The 15625-nt window shown below is 48.2% G+C and overlaps 1 long non-coding RNA gene across 1 annotated transcript; it reads left to right on the plus strand.

The window, feature by feature from the left end:
- The first annotated feature begins 4335 nt into the window (after positions 1–4335).
- On the plus strand, positions 4336–8232 carry LOC144152312 (uncharacterized). Its single transcript, XR_013319141.1, has 3 exons — positions 4336–4589; positions 6421–6529; positions 7043–8232. It is a non-coding gene; the product is annotated as an uncharacterized LOC144152312 (long non-coding RNA).
- The last annotated feature ends 7393 nt before the right edge of the window (positions 8233–15625 follow it).

A 15625-nucleotide genomic window follows, 5' to 3' on the forward strand; every position in this document is an offset into this window, starting at 1 on the left:
CTACGACGCAACGTGGAGCGGCTATGATGCAACGTGGCGCGGCTATGACGCAACACAATCCCACACAATCCACTTTAATCCAATCCAAACCAATCCAAGCCAATCCAAGCCAATCCAATCGAATCCAATCCAATGCCCCTCGCGAGAGAGTGTTATAGCGCCGAAATCGCGCCACCACACGAACGCGTGATGTTGACGTCACGATCACGCCACAGATGTTAGCGACCGGAGCGCGCGCGAACGACATATGTGGTTTAAGCTCGAACCGACCGCGGCGAGAGAGCGCGATGCGAGCGCCCCCACCTGTTCTTGCGCGCGAACCGACTGTTGCTCAGCGCGAACCTAACGCGGCGAGAGAGGGTGTTGCGCACGTCACCACCTGTTGTGCGCCCGAACCGAACGCGGCGAGAGAGGGTGTTGCGAGCGGAGACAAGGCGAGGAGGACGCGGGGGAGAGGGCGCACCTGTGGCCGACGGTTGAATGAGTCAAGGATATCAGGCGCGTTCATAACCTTCCATTATTTGTCGGCTTTGTGGCGCAGTGGGTAGAGCACCATGTACCTTGCGTTCCGCCCGCAGAGTCGTGGGATCGACACCTGGCGCCGGCAAGTATTGTTTTTTTATATAGTGTAGGGGGAGCGATGCGGACTACGGACGTCAACGCGGGTGACATCGTGAGTTACTGAAATGCTCTGCATTTAAAATTACTCCCAAGAATGAAGTTGCATACAACTTTGAGCATAATACGCAGTGGTTTAAACGTGGCTGCTGGCAGGTTATTTTGAGATTAAGGAAGCACGTTAAGATATGAGGAACAGGCCAGCAGGCGATCACAACGATGATTAGGTCCTGCCCTTCTGTCATTTGCGTGCTCCGGGAGGCAAAGGAAGCTCTTGGATAGGAGGATTGGTGCGCCCGTGGAACCGAGTCACGGGCACACGGAGATCCAAAGAGCAGCCACTGGTATTTGCTGTATTTGGATGGTATAAAAGAGGTTTCAGAAGATGGCTGGACACGTTTAATAGAATTAATAATGTTATTTAGAATAGTTGTCTGAAGAACACAGAATTTGGAGCCACACAGCGATAGCTTTATAATCGGCTACCCTTTGGTGCGTGATTTTTTTTGCGTCAGATATATACCAAACGGTGTCAGGCCCGAACATTGTGAGAAAGTAGCTTGACTTCAGCCCCTGTACGACCTACTTGCTGAAAGGACCAGTCACCTGAAAAAATCAACATAAAGACAAGTAAAATATCAGCAGGCCGCCTCACCTCTCTTCATCGGTCGTTACCTTTTCCGCGTTGCAAATATTTGGTTCGTTGGAATACATTTATAAATGCAAAATAGGGTGCTCTAGGCGCGCACGCACGCACAAACACACACAGGTAGGCACGTATAAATGCCGCTTGTGCGGACTGCATTCCAAACTATGTGGACCTTACTGAATCATGATGAAAAAAAAAACAGCGCGAAAACGACGAACGCAGAAAAGAAGGGAGACACGACAGCGCGTATCCAGTCTCCCTCCTTCTTTTCCATCATGACCCAATACCAACTGGACCTTACTGGGGTAGCACCAGACCTCCGACACACCCCGATTCGCACACAGCACTGTTGCTGCTACATCCGACGAGGAGTGTTTAGCTGGCACGTGCAGCAAGCTCTGGTGGGGCTCATTCTTTGAAAGTAAACTCTGGCTTCGGCTCACTAGCGCGTGAACAACGTGTCACCGTAATAAGTGACCGGGCATGTAGACGCGAAGGCATTTATTCAAGAGACATCTAGTTGCATCTTTCGGGTTTCAAGCGATCAAATCGTTACAGCATTGGAGTATCTCGCTAGTGTGAACCATGAGGCCGGCAAGGGCGCTGACGGAGCGTTGCGAAAGCCCCAATAGGCGTCCACCGGTCTGCGCATTACCGACTTCTACATTGCATGCCCCTTTGATTAGTTTTCGCCGTCAAGCCTCCGGCGTACAATTACTCTGGGAAGCATGTTGCAAAAGGTGCGCTTCACGTATTTCCTCAATAACAAATGACCCTGAAGTAGTTGTGAGCCTTAGGGCTGCAATCATCTCAGCTCAAACGTTTTGTATTAGGGGCGAAGCCCCTTATGGGCTCGAGCTGTCGGCGTCTGATGTCGTCGTCGTCGCAATCGTCGTCTCATGTATTCAAGCTACTAAAACACCGCAAAGCTCGTTTACGCCTCTCGCAAGAACGAACGCGTACACTGTAAAAAAAATTGCATCATCTTCCCGTAGGAGAACCCTGTGTAGTATGCAAAGCAGGCATGGGGTCGATTCAAGTGCCCATTACTTCTAAGTTCGTCGTTTCCGTTAGGTTGAGGTACGTAGCTACCGTTATATTTACAGTTTGGTTTGCATGGTAAATACCACACTTTTCACTTACCAGAACTACGAAATAGGAAATTGCGTTGAGCCCATGGCTGTTTCGCTTACTACTCAGGGTTCCTCTACGGGAAGATGGTGTAATTTTATTACATGCGAGGGGGCTATGTCCCTCCCTTGTCGTTGTTGCGCCGTCCACACCCTCACTGCGCATGCTCGGCTTGCTGAACGCCCGGTGGTGTCTTACCCTTTAATGGCTCCTGGAGCGACAGTGTTACCGGTGTCTTCCTGGGCCGGCCCGAGATGAGCCGATCATGCGCAGTGGGGCTGTGGACGGCGCCACAACAAGGGAAGGATATACCCCCGACCATGAGATCCTGGAGCGACAGTGTTTCCGGTGTCTTCCTGGGCCGGCACGAGACGAGCACGCTTCCCTTTAAAGTGCTCCTGGAGCGGCAGTGTTGCCGGTGTCTTCCCGGGCCGGCGGATGGATGGACGACGGACGACGGACGACGGAGCCGAGAGCAAGAGATGCTTTGCATCTAAAAAGGTCGATTTTACGGAAAAAGCTGCTGGTAAAATGTTGCCGGACACATTTCCGTAATTTAGAAAATGGAGAGAATTTTAATAACGGACATTTCGTAGTATGGAAAGACCGTAAAAATAAAGAGCACTGCGGTTAAGAAAACACGTCTTTCCGCAATTGATTAAATCTTCACTTCCTTATATAACAAGACCCACCGTATACCGTAAAAAAATAAACCTCCCACTCCCCGTTGAGACTTGAACCCGTAACGTTGAGTGAACGGACTTGGCTCTCTAGACCGCTGCGCCACCGCACCTTTTTTTCAACAAAGACAGGTTTATTTACATAATAAATATGCAGTGTACAGGAAACGAGACATTGCTATACATGCTGCTACATTTTGTTACATTGTTGACGACACATTACGAACTGGCGTGTTACCCTGTTTAAGGGAAATCATACTCGTACAATATGGAGAACACTTTACGGAAAAAAGGGGTTGTGTTCCGTTGTAACCCAGCCGGTGTCGGGCTTCATAGCCACTTAAAGCGTTCCGCCTCCTATGCTTTCAAGGCTACCGTCGCACAGCACCAGCTCGCAAGGGCCTGGCCCAGTTCCGTGTCCGAGTCGGGTGCCCCGAGCGCACTGACCGTCCACTTCATCTTGGGGACGAAATGCCTCCACGCTGGCTGCGGGGTGGTAGCAGACTCCACCGCATCGACTCGCGCACTCCATATAGAGTGTAGGCCCAGTGTTATGACGCATTCGCAAAGCTCCGAGTGCTCTGTCGGATCGTCCAGGTAGCGGAGACCCGCCCAGTCAATGTCTCAGTGGAAGCCCAGAAAACACTGTCTCCTCTCAGAAATAACTCGCGGTGTTGCATTCTACACTGTAAACGCAAACTAGCCGGAAATGGAGTTTTAATCAAGTAATGTGCCCTGAAAAGTACTTATAGCAAAAAATGTACTCCCTAGGCATGGTCTAAACAAGTGGACGAACCTCCATGGTAGTACCGCTGCCCATCCGTGTAGCAAAAGGGAGGATTTAGAACCACATAACACCATTTGTGAGATGGCGTTCGGTCCCTTGTAAACAACCACGTCCACAATAAACTCCCCATCTGGGGTAATCATCTCAAGCGGGCGGTCGCCATGTTAGTCTTGTGTTGTTTCCGTGTGTCAGCACTTCAACCGTGGACTAATGCTAATTAGAACGAGAAAGCAGGACGTGACAGTTGCATGCAGCTACAAAACCGATACCGTACGTATACCCGTATAGATGCTTCAGCCAGCGCGATCACAAGCAGACAGCGCGGCCGTGTTGTTTCAATCTGTTTATTTTGACGGTAGGTGTTGTCAAACTCTGCTGCTAACAAAGAGACAGTTCTCGCCGTTGCAAACAATTGCAATGTTCATCTGCTTCGCTTGCTAAATTCTCGTGCCAGCGCGCCAACGCACCCGACTGCAGCGACTCAACTTGCCCTGGCGGCACGACTTGCTGCCCGGATGTAAACAGCCTCCGTGCTTATCAATGCAGCGCGGCCGGTGACTTGGTGCGGCCGGAGCTTCAAGCGCCTCGCCTTGGGCCATCATTTTTTCTTATTTGAGAAGGACTAGTAGTGCCATTTGGTGGAAAGATTTTTATGTGCCCCTGTCACACGACGAACGGCCGCTAACAACATTTGGATACGGCGACAGCTGTGGACAGCTCGCTGGTAAGTGCTCTTTCATCAGTCGATGCGTTTGTCAAACGTTTGGATAGGGTTAACTGCGAAGTACCCGTGCCGCACTCAGCACGTACACGCACGGGCAAAAAAAAAAGCGCACACTCGTTTCATTGTACTTGTTTGTGGCTTTTGGGGTATGCATTCGCATTCTTTTGTAGGCCGGTTTGTAACAGGGCATTCGATATGAAATCGTTTGTCGCGCGCGGCGTCGTTTCAAAGCAACGTGACGGTTACTCAGGTAGCCGAATCGCCTCCGACAGCGGTGCATCGTCGGGCCCGGTCGGTGAATAATGTGGGACTTGCAAAGAAAAAAGCGCACACTCGTTTTATTGTACTTGTTTGTGGCTTTTGGGGTATGCATTCGCATTCTTTTGTAGGCCGGTTTGTAAGAGGGCATTCGATATGAAATCGTTTGTCGCGCGCGGCGTCGTTTCAAAGCAATGTGACGGTTACTCAGGTAGCCGAATCGCCTCCGACAGCGGTGCATCGTCGGGCCCGGTCGGTGAATATTGTGGGACTCTGTCTCTCATATGCATCGAACTGCTCGTGTTCTTTTTAGTTAACTGCTCTACTTTGTAGTATCTATTTGTTAACGCTCCTGATGGCTTGCGTGTCCAAATATAAGTCTTTGTGTTGTTTTCTTTCAAGGCTCTGACTCATTCTTAGCGCTCTGGTCGGCGAGAGCCGCAGATCAGACGGCCACCCCCTTCGAAAACTGTGCCCTGTAGATTCGGTGGGGTTGTTTGCTCGCTTGAGTCGACTCTTCACATCTAACAGCGTACCCTATTAAGGAAACGGTGGCATGCGTAAAAGATGCTATGAGCCTATCGAACGATTAAATGCATATAGTGTGGACCACGACGGCGACGTGGTTCGAAACCGAAATGTTTTTATTCCCTTTCGGGTGATAATGAGGGGTCTGTATACAATCGGGGCCCGTCAGTCGCCAGCTAAGGCCACGTAATTAAAAACACAAATTCATGCCCTTATGGAAGAGAACAGAGTTTGCCGTAGCATGACACAAGTCTGCCGGGTATAAAAACGGATATCATTTTTTTACAAGAACAATGCACACACTCTTCTTTTGTTGGTAATAAATTTGGCATAATCAATAGTAAGACCATACACAAAAATTACTCAATTCATCTGACACCCGATTTTGACACGGGGCTTACAGCTCCAAAAAGTGCACTGTGGTTTTACGTGACGGAAACTTCTACAATCACGGTAAATTAACTAAGGCAGGTGTGTGTGGAATGCAGCGTTGGTAAGTTTGCGAGAATAGCGTTTCCATTTCAGCTGTTTTTTTTTGTTTGTTGCCATGCAATCACAAGTAATTTGGTGCCATGAACGAGGTTTACGTTAGCTAACAAGGCTGTAGTAACGGTTGCGGCTACAAATGACCTTATGCACCAATCACGCTTGTGAGCTCGGTGACACAGAATATTAAGGTGTCAGAATACGGATGACTGAGTCGCCTAGTTTATTACTACTGTAAAAAAAGAAAGTGTTTTCTGACCCAGTGAAGGACTTTCCTGTATGACTAGCTGTGTTATGACAAATGACCATACTTGATGAGACAAGCCGTAACAAATTAGCTTTGGATGTAACACCAGGAGGGAAATAGGTGGAGGTATCTGCAAGTATAACTGAAACAGTGGGTGCCTGTCCGGCATGAATTCATTATTTGCTGACACGATTAGGCCTGATAAGGTGTCGGCACCCTTCGCCAGACAGTTTCGGGCCTTTTCCTCCTACCTCCCCCCCCCCCCCTCAAAGCCTCATCGCATCGCATCGCTGACACGATTTTCTTCTGCAGATCCTGATACATGATCGAGTTGAATGACTTCATAGATCTTAAGGCAGGATAGGCTGTGCTGTACAAGGCAAGGCTGCATTCGGAAACCAAGTTGGCCCCTCCAGCAGAAGTGAGTATTGCCACGGCTTGCAACAGCCGCAAAAGCTCCACTTGCAAAAGCTCCACTTTTTCTATGAAAGTGAGCCACCATGGTAGGGGAGAGGCAGTGTAAGGGTTTGCATCTTTAACTGTGTGCCCACTCACTTGAATAGATGCAAGCTGGCATCTTAAAGCAAGAAACAGCAGTTAACAAAATCATGCAATACCAAAGTGTTTTTCAGTCAAAAACAAAAACTAATCTATCAACCTACAGAGGCTTGCATTTTATCTTCACTGTCATTTAAAGTTGTGCTCGAGTATATTGTGCGGAAGTAATATGTTTTTTATTGCTGCAAAAGCCACGACGGTTAATGTACTGGCACTTGGTTTTATGAAGCCTTTGCATTCCTAATTTAGGTACTGGAATTCGCAGGGAACCTGGCCTTACAATTTTATTACTGTACCGAATTATTAAGTTCATTTAACCATAGTGTCTGTTTTGAATTTTACGTTTGGGGCATTTTTTTTCTTTTTTATTTTTCAGGCAGATGTTCCTCTGACTCCCTGCCTGCATTCCGTGAACGGGGAAGTTAGACTCCACATCGATGGGCAGCGTGTCTTGACTGCATCATCTTTACTGGGAGGACTGTGTAGTCTGTTTGCATCGTTCTGGATTTTCAACATTCAATATCCCAAGAAGGCACACAGAGCTCTAACGTTTGTGGAACATGGCTTTTTGGACCTTGCCTGCGCCAAACCACGTGTGAAGGATTTAGAACTAATTAACTTTTATCGCATCAATATCGCTCACTAATATTTGTTTTCATTCCTGTAATCATTGGATAGTAGTCAAAAAGAATTCCGTATTATATTTCTGACTTTTTCTTTTTTCTACTGAAAACGGGATATTTGATCGGCCGTTCTGTATGCTCATAATACAGCTATCTTTCAGTGAAGCAATAATATTAACAAACTAATTTAACTTGAAACAATTATCTAAATAATATTGGCAACTGCTGCGAAATGAATCAACTAAAAATTATCCGAAAAACACGAATTTCATGGCTTTTTGTTGTCACTCTAAAGAAGCTGTCGCGATACCACCCATTCTGTTCTATATCATTGCAATTAACCCGTCAGACTCGGTCACTTTTCTTGGCGCATTTGTGTCTTTATCAAAACGCACTGGTATTTTCCGCAGCATATTTTTCGTTCTTTATATTACTCATTTATCCATAGCCATCTCACTGCAGTCTGTCTCCTACATCATTTATCTCTTGTGCCTTTACCACCTACAAAATGCTTGTTACCTTTCAATATCAAATCGTTGCACAGCTCTCGCTTATTTCACGACAAATTGAAAAATTGTTTTGTTGTTGTAAACCACTGCAACCATTTTTTCTTCACTTTGTGTACTTAGTACTGATGTGTACTGATAAGTTCTGATAAATACTGACGGGTTCTCGATCCTCCAGTATTATATAATGATTTCATTTACCATGCGGTTGTGTTTGTGCCTATCTATTTTTCAAGCATTTCCATTTCTTGTATTATTATTGTTTCTACAATTTGTTCAACTAGCAGACAGCTCTCGCTCATTTCACCACCTACTGAATTTTTTTTTGTTGTTGTAAACCACTGCAGCCATTTTTTTCACTGTGTACTGAGCGCTGATGCGTACTGATAATTTCTGATAAGTACTGACGCGTTCTCGATCCTCTAGTATTCTATAATGATTTCACTTACCATGCGGTTGTGTTTGTGCCTATCTTTGTTTTTCGCGTATTTCCAGTTCTTGTAGTAATATTGTTTCTACGTTTGGTTCAACTAGCATCGTATTGCTGTCTTCAATTCCTAACTGGCGTGTTATTTAGCAATGTACCATTTGTGATTTCTAATATGAGGTCGCCATAAGTATTTATTTCGGAACCTCCTTGTGTACACCATGTACCATGTAAACTTGTCTGCGATAGTTCGTTTGAAATAAACCTGAAATCGAGAAAAACCGTGTGAAATCAGTACTCCCGCAGGGAACTAGAAATTCTCCCTTGTGGCCTTGAAAACCTCCTTTCGGAAGGCCTACAAAACTCCCCAAGCTTTCGTCAAACTCCATTCAAAAGAAGTAAATGCTTCCCTTGAACCTCCTAAAAACGCCCCTAAACTAACATAAGTACTTCCAAAGGGAGCCATAATAGGCTCCTATTCAACCGCCTAAAAATTCCATAAACATCACTTAAAAACGCCCTTCAGGAAGTAAAGAATACTCCATTTTGACCTCCTTAAATTCTCCCGAACATTTCTTAACACTCCCTAAATACCTCCTTTCTATAACCTAAAAACTCCCTGTTTTGAGGAGGTAAACAAAACCTCCCTGTTCCATGTAGTAAAAAAACTCCTACAAGGAGGACCACTAGAGGACAGGCGAAAAAGAACCTCTATGGAGTATATGGGAGGAAAAAAAGTTTAGAGTGTAGGAACACGTGCTCCGCCGTCTCCAGCCTCCCGCACAAGAAGCAACCCGCACCGCGCGGCAGAAAGAAGCCGCGCTCTTCCTGTCGTGATCCCACCGGTAGCACCCCAAAGTGGAGCCGGCAGAAAAAGTTTTTCTACCCAGTCGGAATCGGCAGGCAGATGATCCGCTTTAGTACGCCCCACTTAGCCGCCTCGACAGGCGGTTGTCGGTACACCGGTGGGGTATGGAGCTTTGCGAGAATGTCGCGGTATAGCCGACGGCGTTTAACCGTTAGAAGATAGTCCCACGAGAACTGCTGCTCCAGTTGGGTGACGGCGCCAGCAATTTCTCTGTAGAAAGAAGCGGCTCGGGCACCATGGTGCAGTTGGACAGTTGTGCCCAGTCACTTTGCTATGTGGTCACAGCCGATGGACTGGAGTGGTCCACAGAGAAAATAGTCGGACTGGTCTCGGAAATATATAAAAAGCTAGACTGTCACCTTAGTCTTCACATGGACCAGACACAGGCCGCCGGCTTCTATACCCCAAAAGACGTTTCTGCGTCTTGTAGGATCGTACGAGGAGCGCTAGACGAAAACCGGCCACTGTCGGTGCTACTTATTAGAGTATCGGGTAGCCGGGTACACTACAACGTTGCAGACGGGAGCTGGACGTTGCAGACAATGTTGCAGACATTGCAGACCAAGGCGTTGGGACGGGATCTCCAGGATTGCAACTTTACCTCCGCTGCCGTAAGCCTAGGTCGCCATCTGGCTGCGTTGGCTTCCCCTGGGGCCATGTTCACGCCCAGGTAGCGGTGTAGTGTATCCTTTCAGCGAGCGGGGGGCTTGAATTCCCACTCGCCCAGCCAACAGCCCTCCGACTTGGAGAGGTTTAGCTCCGCTCCAGAGAAGCGGCAGAAACGACATGCGAGCTCCAGTGGCTAAGGCGTTGCGCTGCTGAGCACGAGGTCGCGGGTTCGATTCCCGGCCGCGGCGGCCGCTTTTCTGATGGAGGCGAAAAGCAAAAACGCCCGTGTGTGCGAGATTTCGGCGCACGATAAAGATCCCCAGGTGGTCAAAATTAATCCGGAGCCCTCCACTACGGCGCGCCTCATCGCCTGCGTTGCGTCGGCGCGTTAAACCCTACAATCAATCAATCAATCATGCGAGCTCCGCGACCTCGCTCACCAGGGTCCGTGATGTGCAGACGACGGCAATGTCTTCCGCGTACGATAGCACACGGAGCTCTTCATTCCCGAGAACCAGTTACCTGATCGAGTTGGAAGTGATGATCATTCGACAGAGCGCGAACAAGACAGGAGACGTTGGACACCCCTGGAGGACCGGCCTGCTATCCCCTATAGATGGTCCGAGTGCTCCCCCCAAACACCACACTTGTGATGTCGACGTTACAAGTTTCTATCATTGTTTCCCCCATCACACAGTGCCGAAGTATAGGGTGAAGTGAAATGCGCGATCGACTTATCGAAAGCTTTTCGAAGGTCCAGTTGGAGTATCGCAATGTGCATCACGCCCATCGTTGAATCCTCACAGGCGGTCCTCATTCGAAGTAACGTGGTGTTGATTGAGCGACCTTTGAACCCGCAGCTTTCATCATTTGATGATCCGACGCTGCACACCTGCCAGATAACCTGTGCACTAGATGGACGCCCACCCTGCGTGTGTCATACATCGGTGTTTACTAGCTGGTTCACAGAATTTATGGCTGATAAAGTGCAATTTCTTAAATAGCGCTTCCGCAGTAATGGTCCCCGAAGCCTCAACAATTGTTGATTGCCATCAACTCCGCTGTTTCGAGAAAGCGCTCGCAAAAATATGTGTGACTGGCTGCGACTGCGATGTCTCCCTGCGGGAGTAGGGCTTGCCGTGCTTTGGTTTTACGCTTTAGGCTAAATACTTCGGCCGATATTGATTCGTAATTACCTAAATTGACTTCCTCAACTGTTCTTCTGCACGTTACTGTTTTCATATTTTCTACAAGTGTGCCGTCGCACACGCATATGCAGTTCGCAGGTCCGGGGCAGCGACGTCGTCGGAGCGTCGTAAAGACACAGTACGCATCGCATCAGCGCTAGTGTTGCGTTGTTTGGGCTTTATGGGCCTCACTAAGTTTATTACATTTTAGAAAGTAACAAAACAGAGCCGAATTCCTTACGGCACGAATGTTGTCCGGGCGCAGTTTTCACTTCTCGATCAATTCCCCACGATCGAAACGATGATAGACTGGTTGCAGTTATCAATATACTGATTTGCTTCGGTTCTACGTCATACAGAACCAACGCCAGAATTTTTCAACGCAGAAAAAGATTCCGTTTGACGTGTTACGGAGGGAACGACCGTAAGCTAATGAACAGAACGCACTTCCCTTAAATTACAAGTGTTTTCTCCGTTCTACATAAAACGGAACACGGCTCCGTTTCATTACTGCCGTTTGCTCCGTAATTTGTCCGTTAAATTACGGGTTGTTTTTACAGTGTACCAAAAAAACACCGGGACACTCGTTTACGCCTCGCGCTAGAACCCTTTGTGCTTCAAAGACACGTGACTTTTGCACCAAAGTTGTATATCTCTACCTAATATCGTGCCCGCGACACCATGACGGTAACGATAGTCGACGGTCAGGGACAATTACTCACGGCCGCATCGCTCGCTACGGTGCGACCTACGGAAGGTGAGGAGGTGGCCATTGCCATGGCTGTATCCAACACCAGCGCAAAAATAATTGTTAGCGATTCGATATGGGAAGTAAGAAATTTTGCAAAAGGTAGGGTATCGCCTGGAACCACGAGCATACTCGCGAAAGCGAAAAAAAGTAAGAAAAATTCAAATAACGTGGACGAAGCACACTCGGGTCTGACAGGAAACGAGAGGGCCCACGACGCGGCCCGAGGTTTAATCGACTAGGCAGACGTCGACCCCACCTCACCCCACCTCGTCAGATCGGAAAGGGATCGCCTGGTGTTGTACAGAGAAATCATAGACCATTACAGATTGGCAAGATGGAAGTATCCCGCCGCGCACCGCAGCCTCACTAAACGGGACTCGGTATGGTGGAGGAAGCTACAGACGAACACGTTTCGAAAGCCGGTTGCGCTCAGTCGCTGCTATCCCGACATATACTCGGGAGATTGTAAGCTATGCGCGGGTCGGGCGGATCTTTTATCACATGTTATGGTCGTGCCCCGCAAGACAGAATCAAAATTGTGAAGCAGATGCTGGGAACAATTCGTTCACTGTAACGAACATGGAGCAATGGGAGAGCGCTTTGCTCAGCCCCGACCCGGAAGTGCAACTTCGGGTCGTCCGGATGGCCGAGGCCGTCGCCAGAGTCCAAGGACTTCTGGCTGTCGACTGAGGAAGAGGGGAGGAAGACGAGTGGAAGACACCACCTTCTTCGTCCCTTTCCTTTTTGACCCCATCACGGGCACAATAAATGTTTCTACTGCTGCTACTACTACCCCCGACTGTTTTATCTCCGTTGGCACAAACGCCAAGGAGCCAATAATACACTTATACACTGCATGCTTCGCCCCTCCCCAGGATTCACGTTAAAGCAGATGGCCCGGGATTTTTTTCTCTCTCTCTCTCTCTTTGGCCATACGTATGATCCAGGATGCAGAGGACACCTACATAGCTGAAATTGACATCGATTCGTGCAGTGAAGCAATCTGCGATTTCTACACCACCCCGTTAACGGCTAGCAAGCATTCAGAGGGTGGCGACTGGGCTATCAAGGTTACAGAGAGACTGAAACCGACGTCTCGTTTTCAGTCACATGGCGCTGACATTCGGAGTCAAAATCGGTCAGCTGTGGCTGGTATTTATACGTGAAAGGGAGATGGGGTTACGGGGAATAGAGATTGCGCGCGCACAAACGCAGATCGTTGGCTGCATTTTCCAGCATTCCCCGCCCTGCACTCGCACCATCTGGAGACCCCGTGCTGCGGGGTAACCTGTGTTTCACGGATTTAGGTAGCATTCACATTGTGAGCAACTTCGTCCGTATTTGTTCAAGTGTAGCTGACTGCCTCCGCATTCGCGGGCTTCGAGGTTTCTGGAAGGGCCGTCTTTGTATGCGCGCGTCTATGAGTGCCCCTTTCGGGTTTTATGTGCATGGCAGCTGCGTGAGTAGAGTGTAGGAAGGCATTCGCGCACTTATTTTCCGGCATGCGCTCGCCTGAGCGTAGGTTGCTATCCCTTACAAAAATGGATTTTGAGTTTCAATTCAGTTCCAGTTGAGTTTTTATTGAGTCAACAGAAACCTAATTCAAACTCGATTGGCTATTGAGATGTGTCAGTAGAAACTCAAAAGGATTTGTATTGAGAAAACGCAATACAAAACCAATTGACACCAGTCTATTGAAACTCTTTGGAGAACCAATTGACAAAACTTATCAGGCTGAAGCATACACTTTGAAGGGCTATGTTTTTCAGCGCTGCCCACTGTGTCTACAGAATTAAGACTACTCGGTTACTTTTATGTTTTTTTATTCTACATTGACATTTCTATTGAGTGCAGTCAATAAAAAGGCAACAAGGTTTCAATAGACAAAACTCAACAGAATATCAAATGACTTCTTTAAAGGGGTCCTGAAATACCTTCCGCCGATGCATGGATGTACATGTAACCAAATAAAGCAATGTATTAGCAATCTCCTCCCGCAAGAAGTTTGTTAAAGCGATGAGTATTAGCTGAGAAATCGTAAATAAAAAACCGCGCATTATAGTCGCGCCGCGTTTCCTCCTCCTTTCAACTTACTCTCCGCTGTTGACGGCGCGCTAGCCTTCCCTCCCGTGATGCTGCGCTCCTCGGCGGGACGTGCTTCCGCTATCGCGCTGCTCATACTGCCGTCTGCTACGGGCAAGCTTTTTTGACACTTTGAACCCCGCACTCCGCTCAAGGCTGGAAAGCGAACGGAAAACCTGGCCGCATGTGTGCGGCGGCCTGGCCTTGCCCTTTCGCGGTGTACGTTGCTGGAGTTGCTATCGGCGGCGAACTCGCAGCCGCACGGGGATGATTGTGCGCTCGTTCTCTTTGATGCACCGCGCACTGTTTATCCAAAAAGTGCCGTATCAGATGTGGCCCCGCTGGTGCCGTGTCTTATTTTGCGGCGGTGGTAATTCCTGCTGGCGGCATGTGAAAAAGACATTTTAAATCGATACAGAACCCGTGCAAAAACGCTTCAATCATGTGACCAGTTCAGCTTGGGGCGACGCGTGGTGGAGAGCGGCAACGTTGACAAAATATGCTGCGCCGCGGCTCTGAGCTTTGTAGCGCTGGAGCGAGCGCCATTTCCTTGACAATTTCAAACATCGGTTGCCTTGGCAACAAGGCACAAACCACTCTAAAGGTCAGTTACGGTTCCGTGATCCCGGTTCAGCTCGGGGCCCCACCTCGCGACATGTGGGCACTGCAGGTGTACCACTCACTCCAATTGGGAAGTGCGAGTTGCGTTTGGCATTACAGGAGGCGATGGTGTGTGTGTTGTGGACGCCTTTGTTTCGCGATGAAATGCGACGTTGTGCTTCTGCGGGTGGATAGTGCTTCTCATGGTCTGGATTATCTTTCTCGGGCGACGTACGACTCAACCTCGCATGGTGTATGTGCAGTGTGCGTGGCTAAAAGCTATCTCGGCTTGTGCGCCAGAGTTAAGTGACTTGCTGTTCTTCCCCGCAAACCGCGCGCGAGGTGAGTGCCGAATTGACGACGGGCAGGAGGAGGCAACCCATCGTCGGTCAATGGCGTTTCAAACTTGCAACGCATGTTGTGACGTTGTGTTAGTTCGAAACGCATCTCTGGATTGTTTTGAAGTTTAATAAAATGTGTGCGTCAAACCCGGGCATTCGGCTCAGGGCGTTCTCTGCGATTGCACGAAAGAAGTGCCACGGGGCTTCGACGCTTTCTTTATGGAACGTACTCAGGTAAGAATATCCATGTCGTGTTATGGCCGTGTTGCATTCAATACAAACGGTTAAGCGTTTGTTTACACTATTTTCGTTTGTCGTAAAATGTCCAAGCACTCCGGCACTACGCTGGCAGATGAGCCGGCGAGCCGACGCTGAGCAGACGACTCATCTCTTTGCCGGAAGTGCGTGAGAAAGTCGCCCAATAGCAGGATGTCTAGCTCATGACGAACATCTGGGAATCGATGACGTAGACATGTGAAGATGGCGGCATCCAAAAACACGAAGGGAAGGGTGAGAAAAAAGCGACTAACTTTGCAATAAAAGTGCGAGCTTTCCGCTGCGCGTAAAAGAGTAATACTTGGCACAGATGACGTTTACGACCCAATCTAACGATTGCGCTAGTTCATTTAGTGTGCTCAAAACGCCTTTCAGGGCCTTTTTAATTGAAACTCAATAGAGTTTCTACCGACAAAAATCAAGTAAAATTGAGAGTCGAGCTAGTTGGTGAACATACGTTGTTGAAAATTATACCAATGTCCTTCTTTTTTGTCCATATCTTATGGTTCGAGCTTAATTTTCAAAACTGATAAAACTCCTTAGGCCAGCAGCCTTTACCAGCAGCATCTTCGCACAAATAATAATTATACCTGCTAAGTGGGGAAATCAATTATATTGGACAATTTTTGACTGCATTTCTTCAAATACTGCCGCAACATGCTTTACACAAAACAATGGAGGAAATAAAC

Source organism: Haemaphysalis longicornis, unplaced genomic scaffold (genome assembly GCF_048455015.1).
Source record: "Haemaphysalis longicornis isolate Haplotype H1 unplaced genomic scaffold, Haemaphysalis longicornis Haplotype H1 scaffold_9, whole genome shotgun sequence".
Classification (NCBI taxonomy): Eukaryota; Metazoa; Arthropoda; class Arachnida; order Ixodida; family Ixodidae; genus Haemaphysalis; species Haemaphysalis longicornis.